Genomic DNA, 23035 nt, shown 5'->3' on the forward strand with positions numbered 1-23035 from the left:
AAGGTATGTGAGTACATAGAGGTTGCGCACAATACTGTCATCATAGCTCGTATAAATCCCACTAGGGGAGTGTAAAAAATTGTTCCGTAGGACCACTATGTCCCGAAGGACCACATAGAACACATATGTCCCGAAGGACCACGTAGAACCCTCGACTCTTGGCATGCCAACTATACCTATGGCTCTCATAACACATGACATGGGAATTATTTGTTATATCATTTCACATCTTCACATAGGCACATAATTTACTTTCACGTAGCATATTTCCATATAATTCACATTCACGTATCATATAACCTTTCACTTTATCTTGTATTCTATTTCACATATCTCATAGTTATGATTCTTATCTCATAAAATATATTCACACATATGCATGTTCTCATACAATCCCTTCATTCAATTATAACATTTAACCTAGCTTATTACACTAACATGTATTCACATCACTCATTTAACATACATAACATATCATGTAACATTCTAATAGAACACATATGAGTCATATTACTTTCATATATATATCTTATCTCTTATGATCACATAATTGATTATCACACATACATGCATTTACATGATTCATATAATAAGATGCACTTAAAAATTAAACCTCTGCATTTACTCATATACATCTAGCACGATATTTCTACATGATCATACTCAGGTACTCATAAACATATATTATCAGATTTAGATTCATCGCAAGTCTTAATTTCCTAAACATCTCATACACTTAATAACACGTACTCACCTTGTCACAATGAACACTACCAAGCTCTTATTCTTTCTTGTGTATCTTACTCTGCCGACCTATCCGAACTTTGCTTTCGATCAATGTCTATACAATCATGTATTGATACTTATCAATATCCAATTTATATACTTTAATCTATCATTTCCTAGACTAAAAGAAAGATCCATTTCTATTTTCCCCTTAGAAGTGTATCGATACACACTATAGGGTATCGATACATCCCTTCACTGGTGTATCGGTACACAACCTATGTATCAGTACACTACCTATGTATCGGTACACTAATTACATTCGATATTTTGAGGGTATCGATACACTCCTCAGTGTAAAGATACACACTCATACTAATACACATGTTCAACTCATGAGGTATCGATACATCTCCTAAGGGTACCGATACACTAGGCCCACAGTGGCCATTTCCAACCCAAAAATTTAAAACTTTGCCCTTAAATTTTACTTGTTAAGCCCTTATTATGCCTTAAAACTTATCCATACATATTTAAACCTTCTTATAACCCTATAACACTTCATAATTTCTCATAACTAACCATAATTCTTGAATCAAAGAATTTCATCAAATTTTCCATGTGTTCTAAATTCATTTCTATCACCTCTAACTTCTTAATTATACCATTGATAAGTCAAATTCATCAATAAAACTTCAAAAACCTCATTATATCAGGAATTCATTTCTAAACCCTTAATCAAATTTTCTTTCTAATTCTCTTTTCTTAATGTTTTAAACTTATATAAGCTTTCCTTAAGCTTATATAACACCCAATTACTCCAACCCAACCTATAAATTCAAGAAATTAACCAATTAAAATCAACTTACCTTTGGGAGCTTAAGCCACGAGAGAAATAAAAAGAAAGAAAGACAATAAGTTTCTGGAGGTTTTCCTCTATCCCACGTGTTATCTCCCTAAATAGGGAGATAAAAATATCCTCCAAGCTAAATTACTGCACTACCCTTATAATCTTTTCATATTTACCCTTTAATCCAGTACTGAAATATTCCTATTTAAATCCTTAAACTTTTTAATTTTTCCTAAATTGATCCTTAAATTTCAAAAATTCTCATTTTAGTCACTGGCCCGGATTTCGGGATGTTACAAATCTCCCATCCTTTAAAGAAAATTCATCCTCGAATTTCACTTCACCACGAGATGAAGCAATCCTTTATAATACTCAACAGTTCTTAGCTTACCCTTACTATTAACCTTATACTCATATACCTTACTCCATATGTATTGCTTTTACTCATACTATATATAAACTTAACACAACCTATTCACTTGGAAACCTTATTTTATTAATTCTTAACAATTCATTACTTATTGCTTCAAATCAAATATTTCAATTATCTTTCTAATTGCCACTTACCAAATACTATGTTGATTCCCAAATCTATTAAAACCAACTACTTTATTATAATATTGAGATTTTCCTGCAAAAATCTCTGGATCCTCAACATCTTCATCAATCCTTAAATTATAAACTTGTGGAGTTGATTGAATTTCATGTTGAGTGAATGACTCTGATCGATTTCTTCTACGACCTCTACCTCTATTTCTTTGAGATACCATAATAGATCTTTCTCTTTGTACCGTTTCCTCAGTCATAAGTGGACAATCTCGAATAAAATGTCCAACATTTCCACATCTAAAACAGGCTCCTAAGATTACTCTACAAACTCTTGTATGATTCTTTCCACAATATGAAAATTGCCTGACTTGACTAAGATTTGATCTTCTATCAGTAAAAGCATCTGATTCCAACATATCCTGAGTTGGAGAATACTATTCTCTATTTTTCTTATATGGTGAGGAACTCGACGAAGCACCCATTCTCTTAGACTTCTGAACTTTCTATTCTTTAAATATTTCATTCTGAGCTCTATCTAGAGCTTTAGCTCGATTAACCACTTCTTGAAACGATGAAAAATCGAATGTTATCAACAACTCTCTTAGCCTAGGGTGCAAACCCTCCACAAACTAGTCACACACATCCTTCTCAGTCAGAATAAGTTCAGCAGCAAAATGACTTAACTTATTAAACTCACATTCATATTCATATACTGTATAATTCCCTTACTTCAAATTCAAAAATTCTTGTTTCATCTGTCTAATATATTGATCACCAATGTACTTACACTTGAATTCTTCCAAGAAAAATAACCAGGTCACTTGATCACTTCTTAATCTCATGGTGACATTTGTCCACCATATTCTAGCTTGACCCCTTAATAGAAAAACTATCCCATCTAATTTCTCCACATCATAAAAGTGGAGCCCTTCCAACTTAATATTGACATCGTTCAACCAAATATCCTTAGCAACCGGATCTTCCTCAGCTTCACCTTTAAACTCAGGTGCTCCTAAACCTTTCAATTCCTCAGCTATATTCATTCGAGGAGCTGAGGGAACAAAGGGTTGAAAATGAGACAAAATAACGTTTAACGTCTCAAAAAATAACCCTTGATCTTTCACGGGTACTACTGGAGGTGTTTGCTCTTCACTATGTCTGGCTAGGGCAGGTGAATTGCTACTACCCTCAGGTCTATTACTTCTTCATTCACTGCGAGGACTCTCACGACCAGACATCTATTACATAACCATATAACTTTATTAGAAGACAATATACTCATGACTCTATCAGATCATAAACATTCACTTTATGTTGGTAGGTATACCTTTTCAAAATACTTTTGACTTTGGTTTAAGCCTAGAATCGGCTAAACCTTAGCTCTGATACCATTAAATGTAACACCTTCAACCTGTATCTGACCCGGATATGAATCTGATGTGTCACATTGATTAGTCAAAACATGTACTTTTATAAAAACCATAGAAAATTTAAAACTTTCTTTCTATAAAATTAATATTTTACATAAACAAGTTTAAAACATTATCAAACTCCATCAAAGCGTACATTCAAAATAACTTGATTTACATGCCAACATACTAATTTACATAACAGAACATACTTTACAAATATTTATGATCTGAACTTTGAGCAGAGATATGCTGCTCTGCTGATTCAAATCTTAATCTTCTGACTTATCCACAACTATGTGTAAGACACTTACACGCTAATTCATAGACTTAGTGAGACATGTAAATACATAAAGTAAACAAACAAATACATGTATATATATATATGTGTATATATCTCATGTAACACAACATCATACCATACCATCACACAAATAGTATAACATTAAATATAATCTAAAGTACACCTATACAAATCCAGTTATTATTATCAATAATAACCTCATATCATTATCCATATTATCTTTATTACTACCTCTTAGTTATCTATTCTTACACTTAACCTTCTTACTATCATATATCACACATATTACTTCATATTGCAACTACACATATGCACTCATTATTATTATCCTCATTCCTATTATCATATGATATCCAACTTATCATTTGTATACATCCCATAACACATATATCATTTCACGAAAGAGCACACATATTATCATAGTAAATTATTTATTTTTAGAGCCCATGTATACTTTTGAGAATTGAAGGCATGTGAGTACATAGAGGTTGTGCATAATGTTGTTACCACAGCTCGTATAAATCCCACTAGGGGCGGTAGAAAATTTTCCTGTAGGACCACTAAGTCCCGAAGGACCACTATATCCCGAAGGACCACATAGAACACATATGTCCCGAAGGACCACGTAGAACCCTCGACTCTTGGCATGCCAACTATACCTATAGCTCTCATAACACATGACATGGGCATTATCTATTATATCATTTCACATCTTCACATAGGCACATAGTTTACTTTCACGTAGCATATTTCCATGTAATTCATATTCACGTATCACATAACCTTTCACTTTATCTTGTATTCTTTTTCACATATCTCATAGTTATGATTCTTATCTCATAACATATATTCACACATATACAAGTTCTCATACAATCCCTTCATTCAGTTATAACATTTAACCTAGCTTATTAGACTAACATGTATTCACATCACTCATTTAACATACATAACATATCATGTAACATTCTAATATTACCCATATGAGTCATATTACTTATATATATATATATCTTATCTCTTATGATCACATAACCGATTATCACACATACATGCATTTACATGATTCATATAATAAGATGCACTTAACAATTAAAACTCTGCATTTACTCATATACATCTAGCACCATATTTTTACATTATCATACTCAGGTACTCAAAAACATCTATTATCAAAATTAGACTCATCACAAGTCTTAATTTCCTAACCATCACGTACACTTAATATCATGTACTCACCTGGTCACAATGAACACTACCAAGCTCTTAATCTTTTATTGCGTGTCTTACTCTACCGACCTATCCGGACTTTGCTTTCGATTAATGTCTGCACAATCATGTATTGATACTTATCAGTATCCAATTAATATACATTAATCTATCATTTCTTAGACTAAAAGAAAAATCCATTTCTATTTTCCCCTTAGAAGTGTATCGATATACACTATAGGGTATCGATACATCCCTTCACTGGTGTATCGATACACTACCTATGTATCAGTACACTAATAACATTCAATGTTTTGAGGGTATCGATATACTCCTTAGTGTACTGACACACACTCATACTAATACACATGTTCAACTCATGAGGTATCGGTATATCTCTTAAGGGTACCGATACACTAGGCCCAAAATTGCCATTTTCAACCCAAATATTTAACACTTTGCCCCTAAATTTTACTTGTTAAGCCCTTCTTATGCCTTAAAACTTATCCATACATATTTAAACCTTCTTATAACCCTATAACACTTCACCATTTCTCATAACTAACCATAATTCTTGAATCAAAGAATTTCATCAAATTTTCCATGTGTTCTAAATTCATTTCTATCACCTCTAACTTCTTAATTATACCCTTGACAAGTCAAATTCATCAATAAAACTTCAAAAACCTCATTATATTAGGAATTCATTTCTAAACCCTTAATCAAATTTCCTTTCTGCTTCTCTTTTCTTAATGTTTTAAACTTATATAAGCTTTCCTTAAGCTTATATAACACCCAATTACTCCAACCCAACCTATAAATTCAAGAAATTAACCAATTAAAATCAATTTACCTTTGGGAGCTGGAGCCACGAGAGGAAGAAGAAGAAAGAAAGAAAATATGCTTATGGAGCTTTTCCTCTATCCCACGTGTTATCTCCCTAAATAGGGAGATAAAAATATCCTCCAAGCTCAATTACCCTACTACCCTTATAATCCTTTCATTTTTACCCTTTAATCCAATACTGAAATATTTCTATTTAAATCCTTGAACTTTTCAAATTTTCTTAAATTAATCTCTAAATTTCAAAAATTCACATTTTAGTCACTTACCCGAATTTCGGGATGTTACATAATTGTTGGTTAATTCTCATACTTTTCTTTATTCATAATTAAACCCCAATAATTTATTAAACTTGAAACTCGATCCAAATCATCATTTAAACTTAATATTAGCATTCTAATATAAATTTTCAGCATTATATGTCAACTTATACCATCAATTTTACACAATTTCCAAACCACTTCCAACTTTCCATAACTTTAGATTTGGGTCCGCAAAGTTACCAAACTTATAAATTGATCCAAAACAATATTCCAACATTAATATCAACACTTAATTGCTAAATTTCATCATAGTCCTTCATCAATTAACCAATTACACTTGTTCCCTCATAATTCCTAAAGTATGTAAAATGATCCTTACAAATCCACAAAGTTCCAAATTGGTCCAAACAACCTTTCAAATCATGTAGAATCATTCTAATATCAATTCTAATCTATAGGAAAATTTTGTATATTTTTTCCTAATTTAATTCAATGAGGTTGAATATCCTAGGAAGAAAAATCAATAATTTCCAACTTGTTTCAAGCTTGATTTCAAGATCTCAACTTCAATTCCATGAAATTCCAATCAATTCCATATCAATTCAATTCAAAAATCAATATCTCCATAAACTCTAAGTCATAACCAAATACTTATTTATGTATTTCCAGTTGATTTCAATCATCATGCACAATTAAAAAGAACTGTACAACACCATTAACATAAAAATAAATCCTTAAATCACCAAACTCCAACTTGTTCTTCAGCCACCATAACAACCAACTCAAAGATCAACTCAAGAAAACTATGAAATAATTATACTAAATGATAGAGAATTTAATATAGATTAATACTCTATTTCACACTTAGTCTAAAAACTCAAATAATTTGCTTAAAATGAAATTGAAAATTCTGACCTTTACTAATGGAGTTCACGACACCTCGTGGAGAAGATAAACCAATTTTTTCCACAAAAATATCTAATTACACATGTCTTTATACTAATACAATGAATTTAAAATTCATTAAAATCCAATTTACCAATTTACAATTAATGAATCTTGAAAATTTATAATATATCATTGCTTTGACTTCATCTTCCACATCAAAGATGAACCAAATATCTCCAAAATTTTACTTTATCCTTGTAATTTTAAAAAATTACAATTTAGTCACCAAAATTACACAAAATCTTGATTTAACATGGAAAATTAATCCTAATTCCAATGATCCATGATAAATTTCACCTTTATAAAATATAAAAATAATATTTCTAACCCTACTCCATCTTCCTTCAGAATTTCTCAAAATTCCTATTTTATCCGATTATTCGAATTTTTACCAGACTTTACTGCTTCATAGCTTTTTTGTACAAACTTCAAATAAAAAATCTGATTACCACAAAAATGTTAATTCCAGAGTAAACTATTCATTTACATACCAAAATAAATAACTTTTAAAATTACAATTTTAGTCCTTGAGCTTTTCCAAGTTTATACTTGAATACTAAACTTTTAAAATTTACATTTCGGTCACTACCAAAATTTTTGGTATTACAAGAATATTATGAGCAAAAGGGTCTGTATTAGGCTTGTGGGAAGAGACCACTTTCAACTGCCACATGTGATGTTGAGATACAAAACCAAATCCATCAACCTTTACTCCGCAATTAATCAATCCCTTCACGTTGCGCTTGAAACTGGTCATTACGCATCTGTTTTCGGAGAAGATGTTAGCTTTGGGAATTGTCGGGTTTGAAACTGGCCCAGCTACTATGGGCAATCGTACCATAACGAAATTTCAGTTTGTATATTACATTTACCCACTTTTGATCTGGCAAAAATCTTTTTATTTCTTTGTTTAGTTTTAGTTATAGTATAAATTATATATAGGTTATTTGTTGCATGATTAAGGAATTCTTGAGAAATGGTTAAAGACTTAGGTTTTTAGTTTCTAATAAAGTCTTTTAGATAACCTTATTCTAGGTTACTTCGGAGATCATAACGTGAATAGAAAATGCAGTTTTTGTTTTTTTACTGTAATGTATTATGGAATATATATTTGATATTGATATATTCAATTTAGTTTGATTAAAAAAATATTTTTTTAGTCTTTAGAAAAAATTTAATTATCTAGTATGTACTTTGACCTTGACTTTTGGTTCAATATTGATTATTTTGAATTTGGTTTGTGTTTAGTAATTATAAACTTTATGAATTAAATGCATGTTGAAAGAATTCTTTAGAAACAATCAAAGACTTGAGTTTCCGATTTTTGAAAGCACTGTTTATGTAACCTAATTTTGAGTTATTTCGAATACTATAGTGCAATCATAAATTTTAGTTTTATTATTATAGAAATATGGCATGCCAATTATAACATGTCCTTCAATGACTCACTTGGGCATATAGTCTATTTTATTTGATCCATCCATGGAAAATTATATTATCATAATTTAACATTGGACAGTTCATACCCAAAATAGTATTAATGGTAAATAACATTTATGTTCATGATAAACATCACATGTAATGATTAGTGATCAATGCATTTTATAAATGATGAATGACATAAATATCATGCCAACATAAATATGGTAGACTCATTGCAAGTCCTACCCGATGATGTATAAAGCATCCATGTATAATGTTATGCATGCATTGCACTCAATTTGACGTTAGATACAAGTCAAAATATGAGCCTCACTAAGCTTTAACTTGATCCTTTGTTTCTAACTTGGTTAAATCCCAAAATTTATCATAATTTCATATCCTGGCAGTTTGCACTACCTTCAAAGAAACATTATTCTGTATTAATCTACCAACTCAACAATTATTTCGTTTATACTGATGGAAACTACACTTAAATAAGAATCGATCCATATAAGGAACTCATTCTAGTTCAATTTATGGTGAATTTTCAAAGTTGACCGATGAAATCAGTTTTGAGCAGAATCTGCTGCCCCATTTTCTAACCTATCCTCGGTTAAAAATTCATATCTTTTTGTATACATCTCAAAATTAGTTCCTGTTTGTTCCAAAAAAAACTGAACTGATATAAAAATCCAACGGTATAAAAATATCCTCTAATCATTTTTTTTTATAATTTATAGTCATTTTGTAAACTTACTGTCTAGAACATAATTTCTAAGCAAATTTCACCAATTTGCATTTTCAACTTGTTCACTAATTCTATTAGCTCACAAAATGCACCTATATGCATGCATCACAAATCACATAATATTTTAGGAGTCACTCCTTACCATAGTAACTCCATCATTGGCTATCGCAAGCCAATGTTTGTACGATAACATAAGTACAAATTAAATTTGCACTCACCTGTTGTCCTCAGCTTGCAAATTTCCCTTAGGATTTCACATTCCATCCTTAAGATTTTCCTTAGCTTTAGTATTGTTTGATCTTGATTTCAAGAACACAATCTAAATGAGCATCATTACAAAAACATATACAATATAACCACATGTTAGAATCTTACTAACATAGGCACACGTTAGAAAATAATTTCCTAAAAATCTTCCGATGCTCATTCGATACTAATTCCATGTCACAACATAATTGTTGACCTTAACACTTCCAATTGACCATTCAAATTCCATTTAATCCAAATTTCACATAATACTTTCACTTATGCTTCCAACTTTTCATATTTGTAATTTAATCCTTAACTTTTTCCAACTTCCAAAAATAATCCAATTTCATATTCTAACTTCAATTTTAAAACTCAAATATTAATTTACATCATAGTACATCAACTATCTAACCATTACAGAATAACCCACAACTTTTCCATAATTATCGATAAGGTCCCCCAACTTTCATAAAATTATAAAATGATCACCAAAATTTTCTAAGGCTTGTAGAATTCTTCCTACATCATTTCCAGCCCCTACATAATTTTTCCATAATTCTTATCATCCTTTATAGTCAAGGCTGAATGCTTTGTATGCTTAAGATTAGAGTTTTCATGATTTTACTCGATTTTGATTCGATTCAAGCATGAAATCAACTTTGATTCAACCTTATAAAATCTGTATAATAAAACCCCTAAATTTATTTAATCAAAACACATCTTTCTCCCATGATTTGGGTTAGGCCAAAACTTCATGTGTTCATATAATCATGTACAAGTGATTTTAACCATCAATCATGCTTGGAAATGATTCTACAACGTCAATAACATCAAAATAAAAAATCAATTCGATAAGCCCTAATATGAAGATAAACCCTAAAATTTGGGATCTTTGAACACAAACCAAATTAGCAAATAATAATGGTACCAATTGATAGCGTTTTTAAAGTAGAACAATTTTCTATTTCATGTCTTAATCCAAAAACCAAAAAAAATTGATCAAAAATTAAAAAGAAAAATTACTCCTACCTTGGTTGAGACTCACGGCTATGTAGCTGAAAAATGACCAACTTTTATGAAATTCCTAAGCTTATTTCATGTTAATTTGGCCTTAATTTAAGCTTAAATGAATTAAAAATTCATTTAACGTGAAATGTCCATTTTACCATTAATGAAACTTGATATTTACGATAATACGAAGCCACATAACCTTTATTATTTTCCAAAGTTAAAGATGGACAAAATATTTTACCCTTTTCCAATTTAACCAAACAACTTTCCAAAAATTTCAATATTGCCATTTAAATCCAACGATACAAATTAAACATGAAAATAAATCCTTAAATCAAATGCTCCATATTTTTCCATCATTTTAAAATATGGAAAACATATTTCTAAACTTAATTTATCATCCTTCAAATTTTCCTGAAATTTCTATTCGATCTGATTTACTGATTTTTTACCAGACTTTAACACTTTCTAATTTTTTAACACAATTTCCCGATCAAGAATCATATTTCAATAAAACCCACACTCAAGAGTAAACTATACATTTATGGAATAAAAAGTAATTTTGGGAAAATTACCACTTAGGTCATAAAATTTTTGTAAATTTTATACTTTGGCTATCAAGCTTCAAAATTTACATTTTGGTCACTAGTAAAAATTTTGGGGTATTACGATTCTTTCCCTTTGAGAAAATTTGTCTTCAAAGTTTCAATATGTATATGACGTAAATAGACGAGGATACTAATTTCTAATAAGTCAAATCTATCTCAATCTATATTTCCTCCGGGGTGATAATATACGAAAGATTTGATTAGTATTTCCTGAGCATCGACACATGAAAAACATTACGAATCTTGTCCATTTTTGGAGGTGTTGAAAACATTTTGATGTTTAGATATAACAAATTAAATGTTATTAGATTTTAAGATTTTTAATCATTTTCAAATATATATTCGATTAAACCATTCGAATATCAAAATAATACTCCAAGTTTTTCAAATGTTTAAAAGTGTAAAATTATGTTTTTAATCTCAAAATATTTTTAAAATAAACATTACAAAGTATTTGAGACTAAATCAAGTCAAAAATAATTTTTAAATACAAGGGCTTAAGAAGAAGCATATTGCCCGGATGGTATCGATACCCCCCTTAGATGATACCGATACCCCCATGAAAATTTTGTTTCCGAGAAAAATAGAATGCTCGGATGGTACCGATACCTCCCTGGATGTTACTGATACCCCTAGTCTATAACAGTCGAAATATTTGAATTTTACACTGCTGGTACCGATACTCTATGGATAGGTATTGATACCCCCACGCTTTTCATCTATTTTATTAATTGATTTCACACAATAACGGCTCTATTGACTTCACCAATGATCCCCAACGTTCAGAAGAGATTCAAGGTGTATTTAAACAAGCTTAAGAGCCATTGATCAATAAAAAGAAACAACAATTGAGAGAGAATCAAAGAGAAAGCTTTAAACATCAAGTTTAAGCTATTCAAGCCTATTTTTCATTCAATATTCATTTTGCTTTCAAGAACACAATTTGTACTCAATTTTATTCATTCTTGAGTGTTCTTTCTTTGTTCTAGAATTGTGCAAACAATTTACCTTGTGAGGTTTTTCTGTAAGTTTGTGAAATTTGTATCGTTCTCTTTGGGAGAGAGTGTTATTAAGAATTTGGGGTATAATTCTTGAGGGATTTGTAAGGTTACTCTTTGTGCTCAAAAGAAAGACAAATTAGTGAATTTGTAGAAAATCCTTACTGTGGATAGCTAAGGTAGTGGACGTAGACTTTGGTTGAGAAAGTCGAACCACTCTAAATCGCTGTGCAATTATTTTCTATTTTCTGCAAAAGCTTCCACCAAAATTTTTATTGCCAATTCACCCAATCTTGGCTGATTCATCGATCGATTAACTCAACAATTGGTATCAGAGAATCACACATTGAAGGTTTAATCACCTCTTGAGTCGATTCGGGAAGAGTTACATTGATAATTAAGTCATCAATGGCCTCTACTTTATACTTCGAATTCGGTGTTGATTCATTACCCGTCAACAAGTCTCCTTTCTTCAATGGAGCTAATTATACTTATTGGAAGAATATAATGATGTACTTCATTCAAGAAAGTGACATGGGAGCATGAAATATCATAGAATATGGATACATCAAACCTTCCACTCATCCAAGATTGTGGAGTGAAGGAGAGACAAGAATGTTCCAACTCAACTCAAAGGCTATCCATATTATTTTTGTGCTCTTGGCTATCCATATTATTTTTTGTGCTCTTGGACCAGATGAATACCCAAGAGTTTCATCTTGTACAACCACCAATGAGATATGGGATAAATTGTAATTCGCTTATGAAGACACAAACGTGGTAAAAGAATCTAAAATTAGTCTCTTAACTCATAGCTATGAAAATTTCATGATGAAACTGGATGAAGACATCAAAGCTATGACGGATAGATTTTCAATGATTGTTAATGGTCTCAAATCATATGGAGAGATCATTCCAAACAAAAAACTTGTAAGGAAGTTAGTTTACTCTCTTCCAAAAGCTTGACAATCAAAGAAAACGACAATCATCGAGGCTAAGAACTTAAAGTCTTTAACTCTCGAGGAGTTAATTGGTTCACTCCTTACTCATGAAATGATGCTTCAAGATGAGGAAGACCTTGAGAAGATTGACGAACTAAAGAAGGAGACGGAGAAGAAGAAGAACGTTGGAGTTGCTCTCAAATCTACAAGAGATGAGAGTGATTCAGATGAAGATGACGATGATGAGGAAATAACATTATTTGCCAAACGGTTCATAAAATTAATGAGGCCCAACCGAGGAAGAAAATTCAAATGAAATGAAGGCTTCAAAAACGAACCGAATGAGAAAGACCCTATTATTTGCTATGAGTGCAAAAAGTCGGGTAATGTCAAATATGATTACCCGTAATTGAAGCAGAAGGGTCAATCGAAGAAAAAGAACAAGGCTCATGAGGCTACATGGAGCGATGAGGAAGGTTCCGATGAAGAGGAACAAGAAGTAGCAAACTTGTGCTTGATGGCCATCGGGGAAAATTCTCAGGTAACCTCTAACTCATTTGATTTAGATGATTTATCTTATGATGAGTTATTAGAGGATTATAATGGGTTGGCTTCGGATTACAAGGCTTTATTTTCAAAATACAAAAATGATATTTCAAATTTGAAAAATGAAAATAGTCTTATGTCCAAAACCAATAATGATATTGAAAGTAAGATTAAAGAATTGCAAATTAAAATTGAAGATTTTGAAAATAAAAATACTGATTTGCATAACTTACTTTCAAAAGTTCATTACGATCATCAAAAGAAAATTGATGATCTTAAAGCTTCTTTTAATAAAGTTAGAACAAAACATTTTGAAAGAGGAGAGAATTCAAAATCTAACTTTGTTAGAAAATGTTTTAAAAACTACAATCATAGAGGTCCCCAAAGAACCTCTAATGGAAAAATCATTAGAAGTATATGGGTTCCTAAAGAACTCATTACTACTAAAGATAAGGACATCTTACACAAATGGATACCTAGGGGGACTAGAATTTTGGAAACTAATGAATATGGACCCAAAAGAATTTGGGTACCAAAAATCAAAAATCAATCTATGTATGTAGGAAGAGGAGCATTGCTACAAGGAACAGGAAACAAATTCAAACTCATGGTACCTTGATAGTGGATGCTCAAGACATATGACTGGAGACAAGAGTCGGTTCATAGAGCTTAACGACAAAAATGAAGGAGATGTGACTTTTGGTGATAATTCAAAAGGTCACATTGAATGTATAGGTACAATAGGTAATATCTCTTCCATATAAATTAAAAATGTTTTATATGTGAATGGGTTAAAGCATAATCTATTGAGTATTAGTCAATTTTGTGATAAAGGATACAATGTCATGTTTGAAACTAATGGTTGTAAAGTCATTGACATTGCATCTAATCAGATTATGCTTATTGGTCATAGAATAGGAAACATTTACATGGTGTATTTAGATTCTATAATTATGACTAATTTATGCCTAGTTGCTAAGAATGAGCATGATAGTTGGTTATGGCATAGGAGACTATGACATACTAGCATGAGTGTTTTACAATGACTAATTCAAGGAGATTTAGTTAGAGGGTTGCCAAAGCTAAAATTTGATAATGATAAAATCTGTGATGCTTGTGCTAAAATAAAATATAGAAAAGCTTCCTTTAAGTCCATTAATGATGTATCAACTAGTAGAGTATTACAATTGATCCATATAGATCTTTTTGGGACAATTAGGACTGTTAGCTTAGGTGGAAAACAATATTGCTTTGTATTGGTAGATGACTATTCGATATATACTTGGGTTATATTCTTAGGTACTAAAGATGAAGCATTAGAAAAATTCATCACGTTTTCAAAAGTAATCCAAAATGAAAAAGGATACTCCATAACTAGTGTTAGGAGTGATCATGGTACTGAATTTGAAAATCTTGGATTTACTGAGTTTTGTAATTCTAATGGTATTAACCATAATTTTTCAGCACCTAGAACCCCTCAACAAAATGGAGTTGTTGAGAGGAAAAAATCAAACTTTAGAAGAAATGGTTAGAACCATGCTTTGTGAAAACAATTTGCCAAAATATTTTTGGGCGGAAGCCACAAATACCGCTTGTTATATTATAAATCGAGTAATGATTAGGCCAATTTTAAAGAAAACACCATATGAACTTTTCAAAAATAAAAAGCCTAACATTAGCTATTTTCATCATTTTGGATGTAAATGTTTTGTTTTAAACAACGGTAAAGAAAATCTTGGCAAATTTGATGCTAAAAGTGATGAAAGAATTTTTCTGGGTTATTCCTTAAATTGTAAAGCTTATCGTGTATTTAATAAAAGAACTTTAGTGGTAGAAGAGTCTATACATGTTGTTTTCGATGATAATCCCCTTCCGAGGAAGGATTCTTGTGTGAATGATGATGTAGGTATTGTAAACACAAATGATGTTAGACATAACATTGGAGAACCATCATCAAAGGAAGAAATGAAAGATGAGGAAACTCATGATGTTCTCGAGAATCCAACCATTGAAGAAAGGGAAGTCTCTTACCCAAGAGAGTACAACTATGTCAAGGATGGTGAAATTATAGGTGATCCATCCAAAGGGGTAACAACTCGATCTTCTCTTAGGAATATATGTAATTATGTTGCATTTATCTCATGCATAGAGCCTAAACATATTAAAGAAGCATTAAATGATGAACATTGGATTATAGCTATGCAAGAAGAGTTAAATCAATTTGAGAGAAGTAAAGTATGAACATTAGTTGAATGGCCTCGTAATAAATTTACTATAGGTACTATATGGGTGTTTATGAATAAGCTTGATGAAAGTGGTAATATAATGAGAAAACAAAGCTAGACTTGTTACTCAAGGCTATACTCAAGATGAAGGCATAAACTATAATGAAACATACGCTCCCGTAGCTAGGATGGAAGCAATTAGAATGTTATTAGCATTTGCATGTTTTCATGAATTTAAATTATATCAAATGGATGTTAAAAGTGTATTTTTAAATAGTTTTATAAAAGAAGAAGTGTATGTGGAACAACCTCCTAGTTTTGAAGATTCAAAATTTCCAGATTATGTTTTTAATTATGGTTTAAAACAAGCTCTTAGAGCTTGGTATGAAAGATTGTCAAACGTTTTAATTGAAAAAGGTTTTTCAAAAGGGAAGGTTGACACTACATTATTTTTAAAGCATAAAGGTAAAAATTTATTGGTAGTTCAATTTATATTGATGATATAATATTTGGTTCTACTAATGATGTTCTTTGCCAAGAATTTTCTAAGCTAATGTAGAGTGAATTCGATATGAGCATGATGGGGGAGCTCTCATTTTTCTTGGGACTCCAAATCAAGCAAAGAAAAGATGGCATCTTCATCAATCAAACAAAATACGTCAAGGATATGCTCAAGAAATTTGGACTAGAAAATGGGAAACCTCATGCCACTCTAATGAGCTCATCAACAAAGCTTGACACAGATGAAGGAGGTAAATATGTGGATGTTAAATTGTATAGGTCAATGATTGACTCTTTGCTCTATCTAACCGCAAGTAGACCGAACATTATGTTTAGTGTTTGCTTATGTGATAGATTTCAATCATGCCCTAAGGAATCACATTTACTAGCTGTTAAGAGGATCTTTAGATACTTAAGAACACTCATAGTTTAGGACTTTGGTATCCTAGAGACTCTAGTTTTAGGTTGCATGCCTTCTCTGATGCGGATTATGGAGGATGCAAAATAGATAGGAAAAGCACCTACGGTACTTGCCAATTCCTAGGAAATATGCTGATTTCTTAGTTTTCAAAGAAACAAAATTGTGTTGCATTATCTACCACTGAAGCGGAATACATTTCAGCCGGTAGTTGTTGTGCACAAGTTTTATGGATGAAACAACATATTTTTTATTATGGAATTGAAAAAGGTACCATACCAATCAAGTGTGACAATACTAGTTTTATTTGTCTCACTAAAAATCCCATCCAACACTCTAGAACTAAGCACATTGAAATTAGACATCATTTCATTAGAGATCATGTCGCTAAAGAAGATATAGTTCTAGAATATGTTGATACTTTGCATCAATTAGCAATTATTTTTGCAAAACCTTTAGATAAAGAAAGATTTTGGACACTTAGGACAGAATTAGGTTTAACCAACCTAGCTTGACTTAGTGTTTAGCACTTTTAATTAGAATTGAAAAATGCTTATAAAAATAAAACTTTTGATTGCATTATTTGCTATTAGTTAGGGGGAGTTTATGATTCTTAGTGAAAATTAATTATATGTTCAAATATTGTTTAAAGATAAATTTGATTGATTAAACATTGTTAATTTTTTATCTATGAGTTGCCAATGCCACTAGAGCTAAATAATTTAGCATTTTGAGTGTTTAAATACATATTTTGGAATTTTCTGCGCGCTAAGTATCGTTACCCCCTTTGCATGGGTACCTATACCATCCTTGAATGGGTATCGATACCCTCTATGAGGGTACCGATACCCTCCACGGGTTCTGGTTATTAACGTCCAAAACCATATTTTATTTCAAAACCCTCTCTTCTCTCTTCTCACATCGTGCGCCTCCATCTCTCATCCCTAATCTCTACATTACCTCAAAATCAACGTTTCAAGTGGATTTCACTTAGTTTTCAACTCCTAAACTTGCTAGCATCATTAATTTCACGCAAACAACATCAAAATCCACTCAATCTTCAAATTTCAAGGTAACTTTTCTAAAAACTCTATTTTATTGATTTTTAACTTAGGACTAATTTTGATTAGTTCTAGGTTGAAATAGTGATCGGGCATTACTTAGATTTTGGTTTAGAACAAGAATCAACAACTAATTTCATCAAAAGCACCAGATTTGATCAACTTTTCTTAAAAAATTTCGAAATATCTTTTTTTATTTATTTTAAATTTGTTGTTTTTGGTTTAATTATATTGTTTTGAAAACTACAAATTGATTTTCAAACATTGTTTTCAAAATTTTCCCATTAGAATTATTAGAGAACCTTGAAATATTGAGGACTCATTTGAGTTTTTGAAATTGATTATATTGCATACATATGTTTAAATTTGCAGGTTCCTCTTCTGATTTCTTAATCATGTCTCAAAAACGCCCTAGGACATCCTCTAGTCATTCAAACCATCCACCTAACCCACCTCTAAATCCACCTTCTATTCAACAAATTCCTAATACTGATGATCCTGAAATAACTATTCAAATTTCGTTCTTTAACGAACTTGGTCATAGACAAAATCTCTTCTTTAGGTATTCTCAATATTTTGACTCATATAAAATCGGGAAGAACGTATTCCTTCTATTCGAGCTATGCAAGAAATAAACTTTAAATATCTTCCTACTCTCGAAGCTTGGAAATTTGATAAACTTTTTAATCTCGAACTAGTAGTTTGCTAACAACTCGTTCGAATTTTCTATTTCAATGCCATTTGTATTCAAAACTGAGCTAGAACCGAAACAATAGGAATTCGATCCTATCTTCTCGGTCGATTCATCCATATTGATTCCGAATACATTGCTAATGCATTAAGATTAGATAATGATGGCTTATATAATGAAAAGGAAATAGTAGGTTCTCCTTACAAGGTTAGGTCTAGTGCGAGTTTGTTAGATCACCAAGATCATTTTCTTCATCTAATGATCTCTTAGTGGTTTAGACCATCCAGAGGAAAATACTATACTTTTAGAGCCTTAGACCTTTGGTGGATACATTGTATCTAGAATAATAGGAAAATTCACCTACCTCAGATTATATTTGTCGAACTCGTTGAAACCATAAACCTTGTCCCTAATAAAAAGCTTTATGAAACTCTAATTTATGGTTATCTTCTGAGTAATCTGTTTATCAAAGCCGAACTTAGAGTACAACTTGATGTAGCCATCCCACTTAAAAACCAAATAAACTTGACATCTTTAAAGAAATCGGGATGGAAAAAGGATACGAAAACAGACCAATGGGTTCGATCCCCTAAGAAAACACCAGGAGCTAGCTCCTCATGAGCTCTACCTCCTCCGACACCGACAACGGACGATGATCTAGAGCTTCAGTAACTAATGTAGGATATCGAAAATATTGACGATGAAGCACTGGAGGACACGCCGGTACAGCAAGAGGATCAAACGCCTCCATATTTTTTATCATTCTTGGAGTCATTTGATATGAGGTTTGCATCCATGGAGTCTCATCTCACTGCAATAGAGGCTCAGCAACGGGAGATGAACGAACGTTTAGACGCGCTCATACTAGAGATGAGAGCACGTTATCCTCATCCTCCTCCCGATCCTTTTATGGATTAGACCTTTCCTTTCTTTGTTTTTCTTTTGCTTCGATTGAACTTAGGATTTATATGTTGAATTGTTAAAACCTTTTGATGTTTTTGGATTGAATGCTTTAATTTGTTTGGGATGATTTGAATATTTGAACTTACATGCTTATATTTATATATATTTGGTTTGAATTTTTAATTTAAGCTTAATGCCTATTAATTTTTGCATCATCTACATTTTAGATTAATATGACCAATTTACCATTACACAATATTTATGAATATTGATTTATGAAACTAATGGCTAACATTTCTCTTGATTGTGTTCTTAGCAGCTTAATCTTTAAATTTCTAAATTTTAATTAGCTAAATTTTTTAAAAGCCTTGTTTAAAGCATTTATAGAGTCTTTTTGATTTAACAAAAAGGGGGAGAAGTGTTAGAGTAAGGGGGAGTAATAATCTTTCAAAACTTGATTTTAAAAATAATTTTCAATTAGAAAATCTTAAAATTACTAAATGTTTTGTTATATCAAAAAGGGGGAGATTGTTGAAAACATTTTGATGTTTCGATATAACAAATTAAATGTTATTAGATTTTAAGATTTTATAATCATTTTCAAATATATATTTGATTAAACCATTCGAATATCAAAATAATACTCCAAGTTTTTCAAATGTCAAAAAGTGTAAAATTATGTTTTTAAAATAAATATTACAAAGTATTTCGAGACTAAATCAAGTCAAAATTAATTTTTAAATAGAAGGGCTTAAAAAGAACCAGATTGCCCGGATGGTATCGATACCCCCTTAGATGGTACCGATACCCCCATGACAAATTTGGTCCGAGAAAAATAGAATGCTCGGATGGTACCGATACCTCCCTGGATGGTACCGATACCCCTAGTCAATAACGGTCGAAATATTTGAATTTTACACTGCAGGTACCGATACCTCCCATTGTTTTCATAAATATATCATAAATATATTTGTCCTACATAATGCAAACAATATGTGAATAATAAAAGAATAAGGTAATGATAACTCCCTTTGTTTTCATGTATACTTTCTTATATGAATGAAGTTTGATCCTGGTCATGCACATATCATCTTGGATGATAATCAATGATCAAAGCATAATCTTTTAAAACTTCAATCCATCTTCTCATCTCAAATTCAACTCTTTCTGAGTTAGCAAGTACTTAAGGTTCTTGTGATCCGTCTAAACATGGAAATGCTCACCGTACAGATAATGACGCCAAAATTTTCAAAACAAACACTACCACTGGCAATTCCATGTCATGTGTCGGGTAATTTCTCTCGTGATTCTTCAGTTGTCTTGAGGCATAAGCCACAACTTTTCCATCTTGCATTAGAACACACCCCATTCCATTATGAGATACATCACTGAAAACTACATAATCTTTACCTGACTCGGGTTGTACAAGAACAGGGGCCTCTGTTTCTATTCTCTTAAGCTTTTCAAAACTTTCTTGGTATTTCTCTGTCCAAATAAAAGGTACATCCTTTCATAACAACTTAGTTAGCGGCAACGCAAACATTTAAAAGTTCTTCACGAACCATCTATAATAACCAGCAAGCCCCAAGAAACTCTAAACTTTAGAAACATTCTTTGGGGTTTGCCAATCCACTATAAAATGGATCTTTTTAGGATCAACTCTTATGGCTTTTACGGAGACTAATTGACCAAGGAATGAAATCTCAGATAACCAAAATCGCACTTAGACAATTTAGTGTACATCTTCTTATCTCAAAGTATCTAAAGAACCACCCAAAGATGGTCAGCATGTTCCTCTCTTGACTTGGAATATACCAAAATATCATCTATTAATACCGCCACAAATTGATCTAAGTAAGGTTGGAATACTTGGTTCATCAAGTCCATAAATATTGCAGGAGCATTAGTCAGTCCAAATGGAATTACCACGACTCATAGTGTCCGTACCGAGTCCAAAAAGTTGTCTTGAAAATATCCTCATTTTTTATCTTTAATTGGTTGTACCCCGACCTCAGGTCTATCTTAGAAAACACTGATGCACCTTTTAGTTGATCAAACAAATCGTCAATCCTTGGAAGAGGATACTTGTTCTTTATTGTTACTTTATTCAACTGACGATAGTCAATACATAATCGTATATCCCATAATTCTTTTTCACAAATATAATCGGTGCTCCCCAAAGAGAAACACTAGGTCTGATAAATCCCTTATCAAGTAACTCTTGCAAATGGGCTTTTAATTCTATTAAATCAGTTGGAGTAATTAGATACGGAGCCATAGAAACAGGTTCAATATCTGGGTAAACCTCAATCCTGAATTCTACTTCACGATCTGGAGATAATCCTGATAACTCCTCCGAAAAAACATTCAGAAATTCCCTAACCGTGGAAATATCATTTACTCTAACTTTCGATATTCGAGTGTCTATCACATTGGCTATAAACGTTATACATCCATTTGACATCATTTTTCTTGTAGTCTTGGCTGATATCACATTTGATGGTGATTTCACTTTTTCACCGATCACTACGATTTCTAAGCCTTCTGCATCATTTAGAACAATCGTTTCTTGCAAAAATCGACCCATCCATAATGTGGAGACAACCAATCCATGCCCAAAATGATTTCAAATTCATCGAAGGGAAATTCCATCAAGTTTGACTGGAACATAATCCCTTGGATCTTTATAAGGCATTTTCTACATACTTGAGTTACTCTCACATTGTGACCCATAGGGTTTACTGCTATCATCTCACTAACAATTGGCTCTAAACGAATTTTTGTAGCTCTAACCAACTTTGTACTAATATAGGAGTGTGTAGAGGGTCAACTAAAATGATTACAGGCTCATCAAAAAGATGGAAAATACCTGTTATGATTTTGGGGTCATCCCGATCCTCATTGGTCTTGATGTTGTAAATTCTAGCGACTCCCCAAGTATTTTTTCTCTGCATTGAATCAATTTGTCCCCTGGATCTACCATTTCCTCTACTTCTATTAGAGGCTACACCAATCTTTCATATTGCATCGAATTATCCCCAGATTTCTTAGGAGATTTTTGGGCAAAGTGACCAGTCTCGCCACTTTGGAAATAAGCTCCACTGAGAAGTCTGTATACTCCATAGTGCAATTTACCACATGTTTGACATGGAGTCCTTTCCCCATATGTTGAACCCGAGCTAGCAGCAAAACACTGGGATTGTCTATTTTTCTGTGAAGATGATGCAGAACTATCTCTATCAGTATATCTGGAACTCGAGCCCTTGCCTCTCTTAACATGATGGGGAGTTGAAGGAATTCCCACCTTTTTTCCCTATCTGTAAACTCTTCTCCACAGCTAAAGTATTCTCTTGGGCTCTTTCAATAACCTTGGCTCGGTTTATGACTTCTTGCAAACTTGGCAAGTTCAAAGCCAACATCATCTGTTTTAACTTTGGCCTCAAACCCTCTATAAACCAATCATGTCGTGCTTTATAATTTGGAACTACTTCAGTAGCAAAACGGCTCAACTTGTTATACTCAGCCTTGAACTCATGTACGACTCGATCACCTTGTTTCAAATTAAGGAACTTTAACAGCATTGCCCATATGAACTGCTCACCCACACACTTA

General features: G+C 32.0%; 1 protein-coding gene across 1 annotated transcript in view; it reads left to right on the plus strand.

Moving 5' to 3' along the window:
* LOC120197731 (E3 ubiquitin-protein ligase MBR2-like) overlaps positions 1-19017 on the plus strand; it is a 29186-nt gene extending 10169 nt beyond the window's left edge. Inside the window, exons 7-8 of the mRNA XM_039199148.1 lie at positions 9176-9184; positions 19005-19017. The gene's annotated coding sequence lies outside the window, so the exon portion shown is untranslated. The remainder of the gene's footprint in view (positions 1-9175; positions 9185-19004) is intronic.
* Positions 19018-23035: the final 4018 nt, after the last annotated feature.

The sequence above is a fragment of the Hibiscus syriacus genome, unplaced genomic scaffold (assembly GCF_006381635.1).
Source record: "Hibiscus syriacus cultivar Baekdansim isolate YM2019G1 unplaced genomic scaffold, ASM638163v2 tig00117048_pilon, whole genome shotgun sequence".
Taxonomy (NCBI): Eukaryota; Viridiplantae; Streptophyta; class Magnoliopsida; order Malvales; family Malvaceae; genus Hibiscus; species Hibiscus syriacus.